The sequence below is a fragment of the Drosophila erecta genome, unplaced genomic scaffold (assembly GCF_003286155.1).
Source record: "Drosophila erecta strain 14021-0224.00,06,07 unplaced genomic scaffold, DereRS2 tig00000021-arrow-pilon, whole genome shotgun sequence".
NCBI lineage: Eukaryota > Metazoa > Arthropoda > Insecta > Diptera > Drosophilidae > Drosophila > Drosophila erecta.
The window spans coordinates 23177507-23191741 of NW_020825198.1; the positions used below are offsets into that span (position 1 = coordinate 23177507).

Below are 14235 nucleotides of genomic sequence, written 5' to 3' on the forward strand. Positions count from 1 at the left end.
AAAATTGTGGAGGTGAGTTTTGGAGTTGGACAATAATGTTAGTAAATAGGGGAGTATGCTAGGTCTTCTGTGTGTACATTGGCATGAACTGGTAACATTATATTGCTTATTTGTCTGGCATGGTGTTTACTGATTTTTAATATTTAAAATCGCTACGTGTAGGTATAAATACCCTGGCTTTTAGTTTGTAGCGGATCCTCGAGTTTGTGTCGTCTCCGTTTTGAGTCGCCTCCTTGTCTCCTATAAAACTTCGCTGGTAGCGGTTTTCTTCTCTCTTTAGTTTTATAGCACTTCCTCTCCTCTTAGTTATGATGCAGCTTTCTTGGTTTGTGTAGATGTTGCCGAATTATCACGGTTTAATTCTTTTTGCTATTGAGTGTCTATTTTAGTTGTTTAATTGTTTTTAAACTTTGTATTTTAGTTAACTTTGTGATTTAACTTTGTCTGTTTTTCGCTTTTAAATTTTATTTATATTTAATTATTTATTTATATTTATTTATTTATTTAACTTTGCTATTTAACTTTGTTTAATTTATTTTAACTTTGATGGTGGATTTTAACTTTACTTTGCATTGTTTAACTTTTAATTTACTTTGCATGGTGGAGGTACGGAGCAGAATGATTTCTGGACCGTATCCACAATTTATTTGCCTCTGATTACAAGGGTATGTACATGTATAGGTACAAGAATTTACATATATGATATTAAAATTGTGGAGGTGAGTTTTGGAGTTGGACAATAATGTTAGTAAATAGGTGAGTATGCTAGGTTAGTATTTGTCTTCTGTGTGTACATTGGCATGAACTGGTAACAGTGAGTTACCCACAGTGAGTCCCTGAGCGCTGTCTGGGCCGCTGCATTACGTGGCCACCGCGCCGGGAGCGGTAGCTAGGAGCCGCCTAGTTGACGTGGGCCGCCGCATCGACAGGATATGAAGTGCAGGCAAACAAATTGAGTGAGTATTATTTATTATTATTTGCGGGTATTTTGATTGTCGTTTTAAATTTCTTTCTTTTTAGCAAGTGGTGGCTGTGCATAGGAATTGAATGTAGTCGTCACACCGCCCAAGGCCAAGGCCATGGAAAGGATGAGCTTGGAATTAGATAAGTGGCTGTTATGTATCTAATTTGTTTGTTGACTGATTTGAGTTCTTTTTTCTAGTTTTTCAGTCATTATCCTGTGGCAGGGAACTCGACCTGGATGAGTCCCTTGCAGCATGCTGTCGCCAGGATGCCGCGATCTAATCGAGCAGGGCCCGGCGAGCAGAGTCGTGCAGTGGAAGCTCAGATTCCTGTGTGAGTAGAAAAAATTTCTGCAGTTGCGTGGCTGTAGTTCATGTTGTTTGCCGCTGGCAAGACACAGCTGCAGGGTTGGTTTAGGGCCCTTCAGAGTGTCTTGCGGCAAGTTTTTATTTAGATTTTAATTTTATGTTTTCTTTTCTTTTCAGGTCCACAGTAAAGAAAGATAAATATACTGTTTTAGCCTTGATGGTTGGAAGTGCATGCAAACAAATTGGGTGAGTATTATTTACAATTATTTGCGGGTGTCTTGATTATCGTTTTAAGTTCCTTTCTTTTTAGCAAGTTATTTAATATATGATTTAATTGTGCCATGTTTGTTTTGTTGCTTGATGTATTAATTTTTATTTTTCAGGCTTCATCGTATGTTATGGAATTGGTCCTGGAATCCCATTCAGTCCGCTGTCGTCAGGGAGCCGCGATCTTAGCATGCAGAAACGGACGAGGATAGTCTTGCCGGAAAGATGCAGGAAAGTGCAATTTGGGTGGCTGATATATATGGTGAGTATTTCGGTCAACTTTACAGGTCACAGAGCTCATTTTATTTTTGCAGGACAAAAGTTAAAGTTAAAAGTTAAAAAGTTAAAAGTTAAAAGTTGTTTAATGCAGGCGGGAATGTGGCATTTAGAAGGATATGGTCGGAGCATCTTTCAGCAGCCGCGATCGTCTGGATAGTTTACTTTATTTACTGTATTCCCCTCATTTGTATTATAGATTTAAATTGTTTGAGAATTTTTTATTAAATAATTGTTAATTTCCAATGCATTTGTTGGCTTATTTAGGATGAGTTAGTAGAGAATTGTATTCATTGTGTCTTAGGAGATATCTTTCTGCTGCCGCATGGCAAACAACCACGGGCAGGGGTGTAAGTTGGTGTCCAGAGATGTTATGCATTTTGGGCGTTTTTTTTTGGCGTTCCGTAGACATGTGTATGTGGTCCACGGGAGCCAGAATGAGGAGGTCGCCGCTTTCGAGCAAAATGTGTTAGTTTTCGGGTTCGAAGTCGGGGATTATGATTTTTATGATCGAGGTAGGCTGGCCGAGCATTAATTCGAGGACTCTCTCTCTTGTGACTCTTCCCTCTCTATATAGTTTGTTGAATTTGTTTATTAGGCCCTCGCCCCATCTATCTGGCGGTCCTTTTTCCAGCGCTTTTCTTCTTTCAATTTTTTTCTCTCCTTATCGCGTCGGCTATGTTTTCCTTTGATTCCGTTTCCGCGTCTTCGATGCGGAATAAAGTGGGGAGAGTTTTTCTGTACTCAAGTCTCATTTTTGAGACTATTTCCTGTTCCTCCTTTACAGTGTAGCTGTGGATCGATTTGTAGATAGGTTCGTTAGGGGGGTCAGGCCGGTTTCGTAGGCGGGGCTGTAGATGGGTATTATATTGGTTTACATATCTAGATCTGATTGCTGCTGTCCTTATGGGCTTGAAGGATTTTATCAGCAGGTATTTTATTAATGGGTTTTTATGGGTGGAAATGGAATTGGCGTAGCGTTGACCGGCTTGGTGGAAGACTTCTTCAAGAGATTTGATGTTGTATTTTTCGCTTATTGTCGTTTGTCTAGTCTGTTTGCGTTAGTGATTCTTCTCAAGAACTTGTTTTCAAGGGCTTGTATCTTTTTAGCTTGGGTGGCTGAGACTAGGGACCCCCAGATTGCTATGGAATAGTGCCAAATCGGGGAGATGATCTGTTTCCATAACAGTGTTTTAGTGGCCTTGGGTATGTGGCTGTTGCTCCCTATTAGCCATTCCAGTTTTTTGTATGCAGGTATTATTTTCCCTTAGAGCATAGAACATGGCCTGTTTTTTTGCCATTTATTGCGATGTCCCATTTGTTTGCCCATCTGCAGAATTTGTTTAAGTATGTTTGGTTGATGTTGATGGCGATCTTAGTGTAGTTTGAGCGGCATAGTATAATGGTGTCGTCAGCGTAGGTTGCGAGGAGAATGTTCTTGGGGTGGAAGTCAGGAAAAGATATTTGGGGCATGTAGTCTTTGAGAATAGGATAAGGCAAGTTATTCGTCATTTTCCACAGCTTTTCCATTCTGTATCTATCCGATGTGTCAATTTCTTCTAACTTTTTATTAATATTTATTTCTCTTAGTTTTTTTATCTCCTTCGCCAGTTTGTTTCGGGCCCCCTTGAACCACCTTTTGGCTTCTTCGGTAGGTGCTGCTCTGAGGATCCTGTTCCTTTTTTTTTTTGAGAAGCGCAGAGGTAGCTGCGTCTAGTCTAATATTGTTAGTTCTCCTTTGGGTGTTGTTTTGAGAGCGATTGGTGGGAGTGGCTTCTTTGGCTGCGGACTTGATGTTGTTTAATATTAATGCAATCGTCGATGCCTTGGCCAGTGCGAATTTCCGAATTTAGCAGCAGCTTGTCCTCCAGGGCCCTCTTGAAAGTGGTCAGGTTTGTATTTTTTTGGAGAATGACACTGTTTGCTTTATTGCATTGCAAGTTTGTACCGTCAAGATTAAGGATGATTTGAATCGGGAGGTGGTCAGAAGGTCATCGGTGGAGAAGGTTCTTAAGATTTGTCTTTGTAAGCCCTTACAAATACAAAATCAAGCGCGGAGGGTTGCTTTCTTTTGTCGAAGGGGAAATGTGTGGCTCTAGGTTTTTCCTAGCTTGGATTGCTTGTGACAGGGCCCTACCCCTTGCGCAGGATGAATAGTTGCCCCAGTATCTATGTTTGCTGTTCTGGTCACCTCCGAGAATGAGTTTGGAGGTGCCTTCCAGTAGCGTCTCAAAATGGTAGAAGAGCTTCTGGAAATTTGTCAACGGACCACTTGTGGACTGGCGGGAAGTAGATTGTGGCAACAACAGTCATTTCTGCCCGAATGCGGGATAAGGGCAATGGGTGCGCTTTGGAGGAGCTCTGTTTCTATGGGGCTTAGGCATGTGTGGCGAAAATTTTGGTTGATTATGGTGGTCGTGCCGCCTTTCCTGGAGGAGGTGGGATTCTGGGCCAGGTAAGTGTGGAAGCCTTTGAAGTTTAGGGCGTTTGAGTTACGCTCTAACTTGGTTTCGACTACTAGCATAATATGTAACCTTTCCTGATAAATGACTCAAGTTCATCCTTTTTGCTTGTGACTCCACATGCATTCCAGTACCCTATTTTTAGGGTATTGGAAGTTTGAACATTGTTTGTGCATATTAGTGTATTTTTCTTTTTTGCTTTTGGAGATTGTATACTAGTTTAAGTTTGGGGCAGTTGTTGGGAGTTCAGGAGGTATTGCGGGTAGGTGTGGTCGGTTATGGTTTGTTTATTTTTGACCTCGATGAATTTGGTTAAAAAGTTCATCAGTATGTCTATTTTCATTTCTATGCTTTTTATGCGATTTTTTAAGTTGGTGTTGGAGTCGTCGGCGGGGCTTGCTTGTGCAAATGATTGCGCGTCCATGGGGGTGGGGGTATCTTCTGCAATAACTCTGGGCTTCAGGTAAGCTCTGACAGCTAGGCTGGTTGTAGGTGAACTTTCTTGTTTGGGAAATGTCCGTTTGATCGGCAGGTCCTGGGCTTCTTGCGTTTTCCTTTCGTTCTGGAGACGCTCTTGGAATTTAGCCAAGTGTCTAGCGGCAGCGTTTTTCGCCTTGTTTAGCGGTTGTGGCTTTGAGTTGTCTTTTTTTCCTCCTTTGCCGATGTTTTTTCGCCTCCTCTTTAGACTTTTTTGGATGGCCGCGTCGTGTGTGGAGATCCTGGGCTGGTGGGTCATCGCGTCCTTGTTGTTAGCGCGGAATGGGTTGCGCCATTCTCGCCTTGAGGCATCCTGGCGAGTGTTTGCTGGGGATTGTCTAGTAAAGGGCAGGCGTGGGTAATTTTTTCGAGGTTGGGAGACGTGGCGTTCATTTGCGTTTGTTGCTGCGTCCCTGATTACCATTATTTTGTTAAAGTCAATGTTATTGACTGACAGCTTTCTTTTTTCCGCCTTATAGGCGGGACAACCTTTGTAGGCGCTTATGTGTTCGCCGGAGCAGTTTGCACAGGATGCAGGGCTTGATCTGGGCTTGGCGCATTGGTTGGACAAATGGTGCCCAGCGCATTTCATGCACCTTGGCGGCTTCATACAGGTGTTTCTCGTGTGCCTGAAACCCTGGCAATTGAAGCACTGGACCGGCTCCTTTGTCCTATTTTTTCGCTTCACCTCGATCTTCTGCACGAGTTGTCTCAGCGTGAGAATTTTTTTGCTAGCAGACATGGTAGTTGGAGGTCCACAGACCCTTTTGCTAGGCGTTTTAAAATTTGAGTAGTCAAGATCCCCATTTGTCCTTTTCCCGGGAGTTTTCATCAGTGGTGTTGAGCCGGTGTGTGGCATTTCACCGTGGTTGGTTCCAGCTACAACTTCGGAGAAACTCCTGGGCTGCTCATCAGTGCTCCTGGGGGATGATTTAAATAGGCCCCTCTTAGTCGCCGGTCGGTTGAGGGTGCGGGCTGTTGGCTGATTTCCAGCCGTAGACATGGAGTTGGCTTTGGGCTTTAAGTTTAGGTTTAAATTAAAATTAACCTGGGAAGAGTGGGTAGGGGAAAGCCTCTTTGGAGAGGGGAAACGCTTGTCTTCCCGGAAGTTTCGGCAGGCTGTGTGGGTTTCTTTTTTAGACTAAGTTTAGAAGTATCCGGTTTGGGATTTAAACTCAACAAATAAGCGTTGCGAGTTGTAATTTGTTGTTGATTTTCCCCTTGATTTTTGTCCCTGCTTTTGTCTAATTGCATTTGTGAGGAGGTTTTCTGCCCATGGTCAATAACATTTGCTTTCTTATTGCGTGCGTCTGTGTAGTTAAGAGCGGGACTATTAGAGCGGCTATCTAGGTTTGAGTTGGTAGCCATGCTTGTGTGTACTTGTGTGTGAGAATGAGGGGAAATATCGTGAGCGCCGATCTTGGTTGAAGTGCTGAGATTTTTCTCCATGCTGTTGTCTCTGTGTGGCAGTGTGAGGAATATCCCCAAAGCGTTGTACCTTAAGCCGCCTTTACCATCTGCATCCGTATTAGTTGCTGCGGCTTTATTAGTGAGTAAGGCGATTGCGGATAGGTTCTCTCTTCGGGCTACGTTCGTGACAGTGGGAACAGTAGCATTGGTATGGGTTACTGTGGTGAGTAAGTTCCCTAAGTTGTGTGCGGAGGGGAAGGCAATTTCCCCATAAAGACGCCACCTTTGGCGCCAATGGTGTCCCCATTGGTGTTGGTGAGCGAGAGGGCGTTTGCTTGGGCATTTTGGGTGTTCTCACTCTCTTTCCCTTTGCGAAAGGGAATGGACAATTTTTATGGCGGTCTCGGGAGGGTTTTTTATGCTTTTAATTTCTGACCGCGAAAGCAATTTCTTCAGACTTAAAATACTGACGCTTATTTGGGAGCTATCTGAACCTTGTGACGTGGGCGAGATATCAAGATAGAATGGGGTCGTGCGCCGTTCTGGGATTGATTGAATTGAGAGAATCTCGTCGTCGGACGAATCATCAGAAAATATGGTTTGTGTAGATGTTGCCGAATTATCACGGTTTAATTCTTTTTGCTATTGAGTGTCTATTTTAGTTGTTTAATTGTTTTTAAACTTTGTATTTTAGTTAACTTTGTGATTTAACTTTGTCTGTTTTTCGCTTTTAAATTTTATTTATATTTAATTATTTATTTATATTTAATTATTTATTTATATTTATTTATGTATTTAACTTTGCTATTTAACTTTTTTAATTTAACTTTGTTTTATTAACTTTGCATGTTAATTTTTAACTTTGTATGGTGGAGGTTATTTTTTTTTTTTTTAACTTTGCTTTGTGGAGGTACGGAGCAGAATGATTTCTGGACCGTATCCACAATTTGTTTGCCTCTGATTACAAGGGTATGTACATGTATAGGTACAAGAATTTACATATATGATATAAAAATTGTGGAGGTGAGTTTTGGAGTTGGACAATAATGTTAGTAAATAGGGGAGTATGCTAGGTCTTCTGTGTGTACATTGGCATGAACTGGTAACATTATATTGCTTATTTGTTTACATTGCTAGAGTTACATAGAATTTACGTCTCCCCACAGTGAGTCCCTGAGCGCTGTCTGGGCCGCTGCATTATGTGGCCGCCGCGCCGGGAGCTTGGAGCCGCCAGACCAGGAATTAGTTGACGTGGGCCGCCGCATCGACAGGATATGAAGTGCATGCAAACAAATTGAGTGAATATTATTTATTATTATTTGCGGGTATTTTGATTGTCGTTTTAAATTTCTTTCGTTTTAGCATAGGAATTGAATGTAGTCGTCACACCGCCCAAGGCCATGGAAAGGATGAGCTTGGAATTAGATAAGTGGCTGTTATGTATCTAATTTGTTTGTTGACTGATTTGAGTTCTTTTTTCTAGTTTTTCAGTCATTATCCTGTGGCAGGGAACTCGACCTGGATGAGTCCCTTGCAGCATGCTGTCGCCAGGATGCCGCGATCTAATCGAGCAGGGCCCGGCGAGCAGAGTCGTGCAGTGGAAGCTCAGATTCCTGTGTGAGTAGAAAAAATTTCTGCAGTTGCGTGGCTGTAGTTCATGTTGTTTGCCGCTGGCAAGACACAGCTGCAGGGTTGGTTTAGGGCCCTTCAGAGTGTCTTGCGGCAAGTTTTTATTTAGATTTTAATTTTATGTTTTCTTTTCTTTTCAGGTCCACAGTAAAGAAAGATAAATATACTGTTTTAGCCTTGATGGTTGGAAGTGCATGCAAACAAATTGGGTGAGTATTATTTACACTTATTTGCGGGTGTCTTGATTATCGTTTTAAGTTCCTTTCTTTTTAGCAAGTTATTTAATATATGATTTAATTGTGCCATGTTTGTTTTGTTGCTTGATGTATTAATTTTTATTTTTCAGGCTTCATCGTATGTTATGGAATTGGTCCTGGAATCCCATTCAGTCCGCTGTCGTCAGGGAGCCGCGATCTTAGCATGCAGAAACGGACGAGGATAGTCTTGCCGGAAAGATGCAGGAAAGTGCAATTTGGGTGGCTGATATATATGGTGAGTATTTCGGTCAACTTTACAGGTCACAGAGCTCATTTTATTTTTGCAGGACAAAAGTTAAAGTTAAAAGTTAAAAAGTTAAAAGTTAAAAGTTGTTTAATGCAGGCGGGAATGTGGCATTTAGAAGGATATGGTCGGAGCATCTTTCAGCAGCCGCGATCGTCTGGATAGTTTACTTTATTTACTGTATTCCCCTACTTTGTATTATAGATTTAAATTGTTTGAGAATTTTTTATTAAATAATTGTTAATTTCCAATGCATTTGTTGGCTTATTTAGGATGAGTTAGTAGAGAATTGTATTCATTGTGTCTTAGGAGATATCTTTCTGCTGCCGCATGGCAAACAACCACGGGCAGGGGTGTAAGTTTGTGTCCAGAGATGTTATGCATTTTGGGCGTTTTTTTTGGCGTTCCGTAGACATGTGTAGGTGGTCCACGGGAGCCAGAATGAGGAGGTCGCCGCTTTCGAGCAAAATGTGTTAGTTTTCGGGTTCGAAGTCGAGGTAGGCTGGCCGAGCATTAATTCGAGGACTCTCTCTCTTGTGACTCTTCCCTCTCTATATAGTTTGTTGAATTTGTTTATTAGGCCATCGCCCCATCTATCTGGCGGTCCTTTTTCCAGCGCTGTTCTTCTTTCAATTTTTTTCTCTCCTTATCGCGTCGGCTATGTTTTCCTTTGATTCCGTTTCCTCATCTTCGATGCGGAATAAAGTGGGGAGAGTTTTTCTGTACTCAAGTCTCATTTTTGAGACTATTTCCTGTTCCTCCTTTACAGTGTAGCTGTGGATCGATTTGTAGATAGGTTCGTTAGGGGGTCAGGCCGGTTTCGTAGGCGGGGCTGAAGATGGGTATTATATTGGTTTACATATCTAGATCTGCTTGCTGCTGTCCTTATGGGCTTGAAGGATTTTATCAGCAGGTCTTTTATTAATGGGTTTTTATGGGTGGAAATGGAATTGGCGTAGCGTTGACTGGCTTGGTGGAAGACTTCTTCAAGAGATTTGATGTTGTATTTTTCTCTTATTGTCGTTTGTCTAGTCTGTTTGCGTTAGGGACCCCCAGATTGCTATGGAATAGTGCCAAATCGGGGAGATGACCTGTTTCCATAACAGTGTTTTAGTGGCTTTGGGTAGGTGGCTGTTGCTCCCTATTAGCCATTCCAGTTATTTGTACGCAGGTATTATTTTCCCTTATAGCATAGAACATGGCCTGTTTTTTTGCCATTTATTGCGATGTCCCATTTCTTTGCCCATCTGCAGAATTTGTTTAAGTATGTTTGGTTGATGTTGATAGCGATCTTAGTGTAGTTTGAGCGGCTTAGTATAATGGTGTCGTCAGCGTAGGTTGCGAGGAGAATGTTCTTGGGGTGGAAGTCAGGAAAAGATATTTGGGGCATGTAGTCTTTGAGAATAGGATAAGGCAAGTTATTCGTCATTTTCCACAGCTTTTCCATTCTGTATCTATCCGATCTGTCAATTTCTTCTAACTTTTTATTAATATTTATTTCTCTTAGTTTTTTTATCTCCTTCGCCAGTTTGTTTCGGGCCCCCTTGAACCACCTTTTGGCTTCTTCGGTAGGTGCTGCTCTGAGGATCCTGTTCCTTTTTTTTTTTGAGAAGCGCAGAGGTAGCTGCGTCTAGTCTAATATTGTTAGTTCTCCTTTGGGTGTTGTTTTGAGAGCGATTGGTGGGAGTGGCTTCTTTGGCTGCGGACTTGATGTTGTTTAATATTAATGCAATCGTCGATGTCTTGGCCAGTGCGAATTTCCGAATTTAGCAGCAGCTTGTCCTCCAGGGCCCTCTTGAAAGTGGTCAGGTTTGTATTTTTTTGGAGAATGACACTGTTTGCTTTATTGCATTGCAAGTTTGTACCGTCAAGATTAAGGATGATTTGAATCGGGAGGTGGTCAGAAGGTCATCGGTGGAGAAGGTTCTTAAGATTTGTCTTTGTAAGCCCTTACAAATACAAAATCAAGCGCGGAGGGTTGCTTTCTTTTGTCGAAGGGGAAATGTGTGGCTCTAGGTTTTTCCTAGCTTGGATTGCTTGTGACAGGGCCCTACCCCTTGCGCAGGATGAATAGTTGCCCCAGTATCTATGTTTGCTGTTCTGGTCACCTCCGAGAATGAGTTTGGAGGTGCCTTCCAGTAGCGTCTCAAAATGGTAGAAGAGCTTCTGGAAATTTGTCAACGGACCACTTGTGGACTGGCGGGAAGTAGATTGTGGCAACAACAGTCATTTCTGCCCGAATGCGGGATAAGGGCAATGGGTGCGCTTTGGAGGAGCTCTGTTTCTATGGGGCTTAGGCATGTGTGGCGAAAATTTTGGTTGATTATGGTGGTCGTGCCGCCTTTCCTGGAGGAGGTGGGATTCTGGGCCAGGTAAGTGTGGAAGCCTTTGAAGTTTAGGGCGTTTGAGTTACGCTCTAACTTGGTTTCGACTACTAGCATAATATGTTATTTTCATTTCTATGCTTTTTATGCGATTTTTTAAGTTTGTGTTGGAGTCGTCGGCGGGGCTTGCTTGTGCAAATGATTGCGCGTCCATGGGGGTGGGGGTATCTTCTGCAATAACTCTGGGCTTCAGGTAAGCTCTGAGAGCTAGGCTGGTTGTAGGTGAACTTTCTTGTTTGGGAAATGTCCGTTTGATCGGCAGGTCCTGGGCTTCTTGCGTTTTCCTTTCGTTCTGGAGACGCTCTTGGAATTTAGCCAAGTGTCTAGCGGCAGCGTTTTTCGCCTTGTTTAGCGGTTGTGGCTTTGAGTTGTTTTTTTTTCCTCCTTTGCCGATGTTTTTTCGCCTCCTCTTTAGACTTTTTTGGATGGCCGCGTCGTGTGTGGAGATCCTGGGCTGGTGGGTCATCGCGTCCTTGTTGTTAGCGCGGAATGGGTTGCGCCATTCTCGCCTTGAGGCATCCTGGCGAGTGTTTGCTGGGGATTGTCTAGTAAAGGGCAGGCGTGGGTAATTTTTTCGAGGTTGGGAGACGTGGCGTTCATTTGCGTTTGTTGCTGCGTCCCTGATTACCATTATTTTGTTAAAGTCAATGTTATTGACTGCCAGCTTTCTTTTTTCCGCCTTATAGGCGGGACAACCTTTGTAGGCGCTTATGTGTTCGCCGGAGCAGTTTGCACAGGATGCAGGGCTTGATCTGGGCTTGGCGCATTGGTTGGACAAATGGTGCCCAGCGCATTTCATGCACCTTGGCGGCTTCATACAGGTGTTTCTCGTGTGCCTGAAACCCTGGCAATTGAAGCACTGGACCGGCTCCTTTGTCCTATTTTTTCGCTTCACCTCGATCTTCTGCACGAGTTGTCTCAGCGTGAGAATTTTTTTGCTAGCAGACATGGTAGTTGGAGGTCCACAGACCCTTTTGCTAGGCGTTTTAAAATTTGAGTAGTCAAGATCCCCATTTGTCCTTTTCCCGGGAGTTTTCATCAGTGGTGTTGAGCCGGTGTGTGGCATTTCACCGTGGTTGGTTCCAGCTACAACTTCGGAGAAACTCCTGGGCTGCTCATCAGTGCTCCTGGGGGATGATTTAAATAGGCCCCTCTTAGTCGCCGGTCGGTTGAGGGTGCGGGCTGTTGGCTGATTTCCAGCCGTAGACATGGAGTTGGCTTTGGGCTTTAAGTTTAGGTTTAAATTAAAATTAACCTGGGAAGAGTGGGTAGGGGAAAGCCTCTTTGGAGAGGGGAAACGCTTGTCTTCCCGGAAGTTTCGGCAGGCTGTGTGGGTTTCTTTTTTAGACTAAGTTTAGAAGTATCCGGTTTGGGATTTAAACTCAACAAATAAGCGTTGCGAGTTGTAATTTGTTGTTGATTTTCCCCTTGATTTTTGTCCCTGCTTTTGTCTAATTGCATTTGTGAGGAGGTTTTCTGCCCATGGTCAATAACATTTGCTTTCTTATTGCGTGCGTCTGTGTAGTTAAGAGCGGGACTATTAGAGCGGCTATCTAGGTTTGAGTTGGTAGCCATGCTTGTGTGTACTTGTGTGTGAGAATGAGGGGATATATCGTGAGCGCCGATCTTGGTTGAAGTGCTGAGATTTTTCTCCATGCTGTTGTCTCTGTGTGGCAGTGTGAGGAATATCCCCAAAGCGTTGTACCTTAAGCCGCCTTTACCATCTGCATCCGTATTAGTTGCTGCGGCTTTATTAGTGAGTAAGGCGATTGCGGATAGGTTCTCTCTTCGGGCTACGTTCGTGACAGTGGGAACAGTAGCATTGGTATGGGTTACTGTGGTGAGTAAGTTCCCTAAGTTGTGTGCGGAGGGGAAGGCAATTTCCCCATAAAGACGCCACCTTTGGCGCCAATGGTGTCCCCATTGGTGTTGGTGAGCGAGAGGGCGTTTGCTTGGGCATTTTGGGTGTTCTCACTCTCTTTCCCTTTGCGAAAGGGAATGGACAATTTTTATGGCGGTCTCGGGAGGGTTTTTTATGCTTTTAATTTCTGACCGCGAAAGCGATTTCTTCAGACTTAAAATACTGACGCTTATTTGGGAGCTATCTGAACCTTGTGACGTGGGCGAGATATCAAGATAGAATGGGGTCGTGCGCCGTTCTGGGATTGATTGAATTGAGAGAATCTCGTCGTCGGACGAATCATCAGAAAATATGGTTTGTGTAGATGTTGCCGAATTATCACGGTTTAATTCTTTTTGCTATTGAGTGTCTATTTTAGTTGTTTAATTGTTTTTAAACTTTGTATTTTAGTTAACTTTGTGATTTAACTTTGTCTGTTTTTCGCTTTTAAATTTTATTTATATTTAATTATTTATTTATATTTATTTATATTTAATTATTTATTTATATTTATTTATGTATTTAACTTTGCTATTTAACTTTTTTAATTTAACTTTGTTTTATTAACTTTGCATGTTAATTTTTAACTTTGTATGGTGGAGGTTATTTTTTTTTTTTTTAACTTTGCTTTGTGGAGGTACGGAGCAGAATGATTTCTGGACCGTATCCACAATTTGTTTGCCTCTGATTACAAGGGTATGTACATGTATAGGTACAAGAATTTACATATATGATATAAAAATTGTGGAGGTGAGTTTTGGAGTTGGACAATAATGTTAGTAAATAGGGGAGTATGCTAGGTCTTCTGTGTGTACATTGGCATGAACTGGTAACATTATATTGCTTATTTGTTTACATTGCTAGAGTTACATAGAATTTACGTCTCCCCACAGTGAGTCCCTGAGCGCTGTCTGGGCCGCTGCATTATGTGGCCGCCGCGCCGGGAGCTTGGAGCCGCCAGACCAGGAATTAGTTGACGTGGGCCGCCGCATCGACAGGATATGAAGTGCATGCAAACAAATTGAGTGAATATTATTTATTATTATTTGCGGGTATTTTGATTGTCGTTTTAAATTTCTTTCGTTTTAGCATAGGAATTGAATGTAGTCTTCACACCGCCCAAGGCCATGGAAAGGATGAGCTTGGAATTAGATAAGTGGCTGTTATGTATCTAATTTGTTTGTTGACTGATTTGAGTTCTTTTTTCTAGTTTTTCAGTCATTATCCTGTGGCAGGGAACTCGACCTGGATGAGTCCCTTGCAGCATGCTGTCGCCAGGATGCCGCGATCTAATCGAGCAGGGCCCGGCGAGCAGAGTCGTGCAGTGGAAGCTCAGATTCCTGTGTGAGTAGAAAAAATTTCTGCAGTTGCGTGGCTGTAGTTCATGTTGTTTGCCGCTGGCAAGACACAGCTGCAGGGTTGGTTTAGGGCCCTTCAGAGTGTCTTGCGGCAAGTTTTTATTTAGATTTTAATTTTATGTTTTCTTTTCTTTTCAGGTCCACAGTAAAGAAAGATAAATATACTGTTTTAGCCTTGATGGTTGGAAGTGCATGCAAACAAATTGGGTGAGTATTATTTACAATTATTTGCGGGTGTCTTGATTATCGTTTTAAGTTCCTTTCTTTTTAGCAAGTTATTTAATATATGATTTAATTGTG

The 14235-nt window shown here is 42.6% G+C and overlaps 1 long non-coding RNA gene across 1 annotated transcript; it reads left to right on the plus strand.

Moving 5' to 3' along the window:
- The first annotated feature begins 1634 nt into the window (after positions 1-1634).
- Positions 1635-7564, plus strand: LOC113563920. Its single transcript, XR_003407694.1, has 3 exons — positions 1635-1800; positions 7330-7461; positions 7526-7564. It is a non-coding gene; the product is annotated as an uncharacterized LOC113563920 (long non-coding RNA).
- Positions 7565-14235: the final 6671 nt, after the last annotated feature.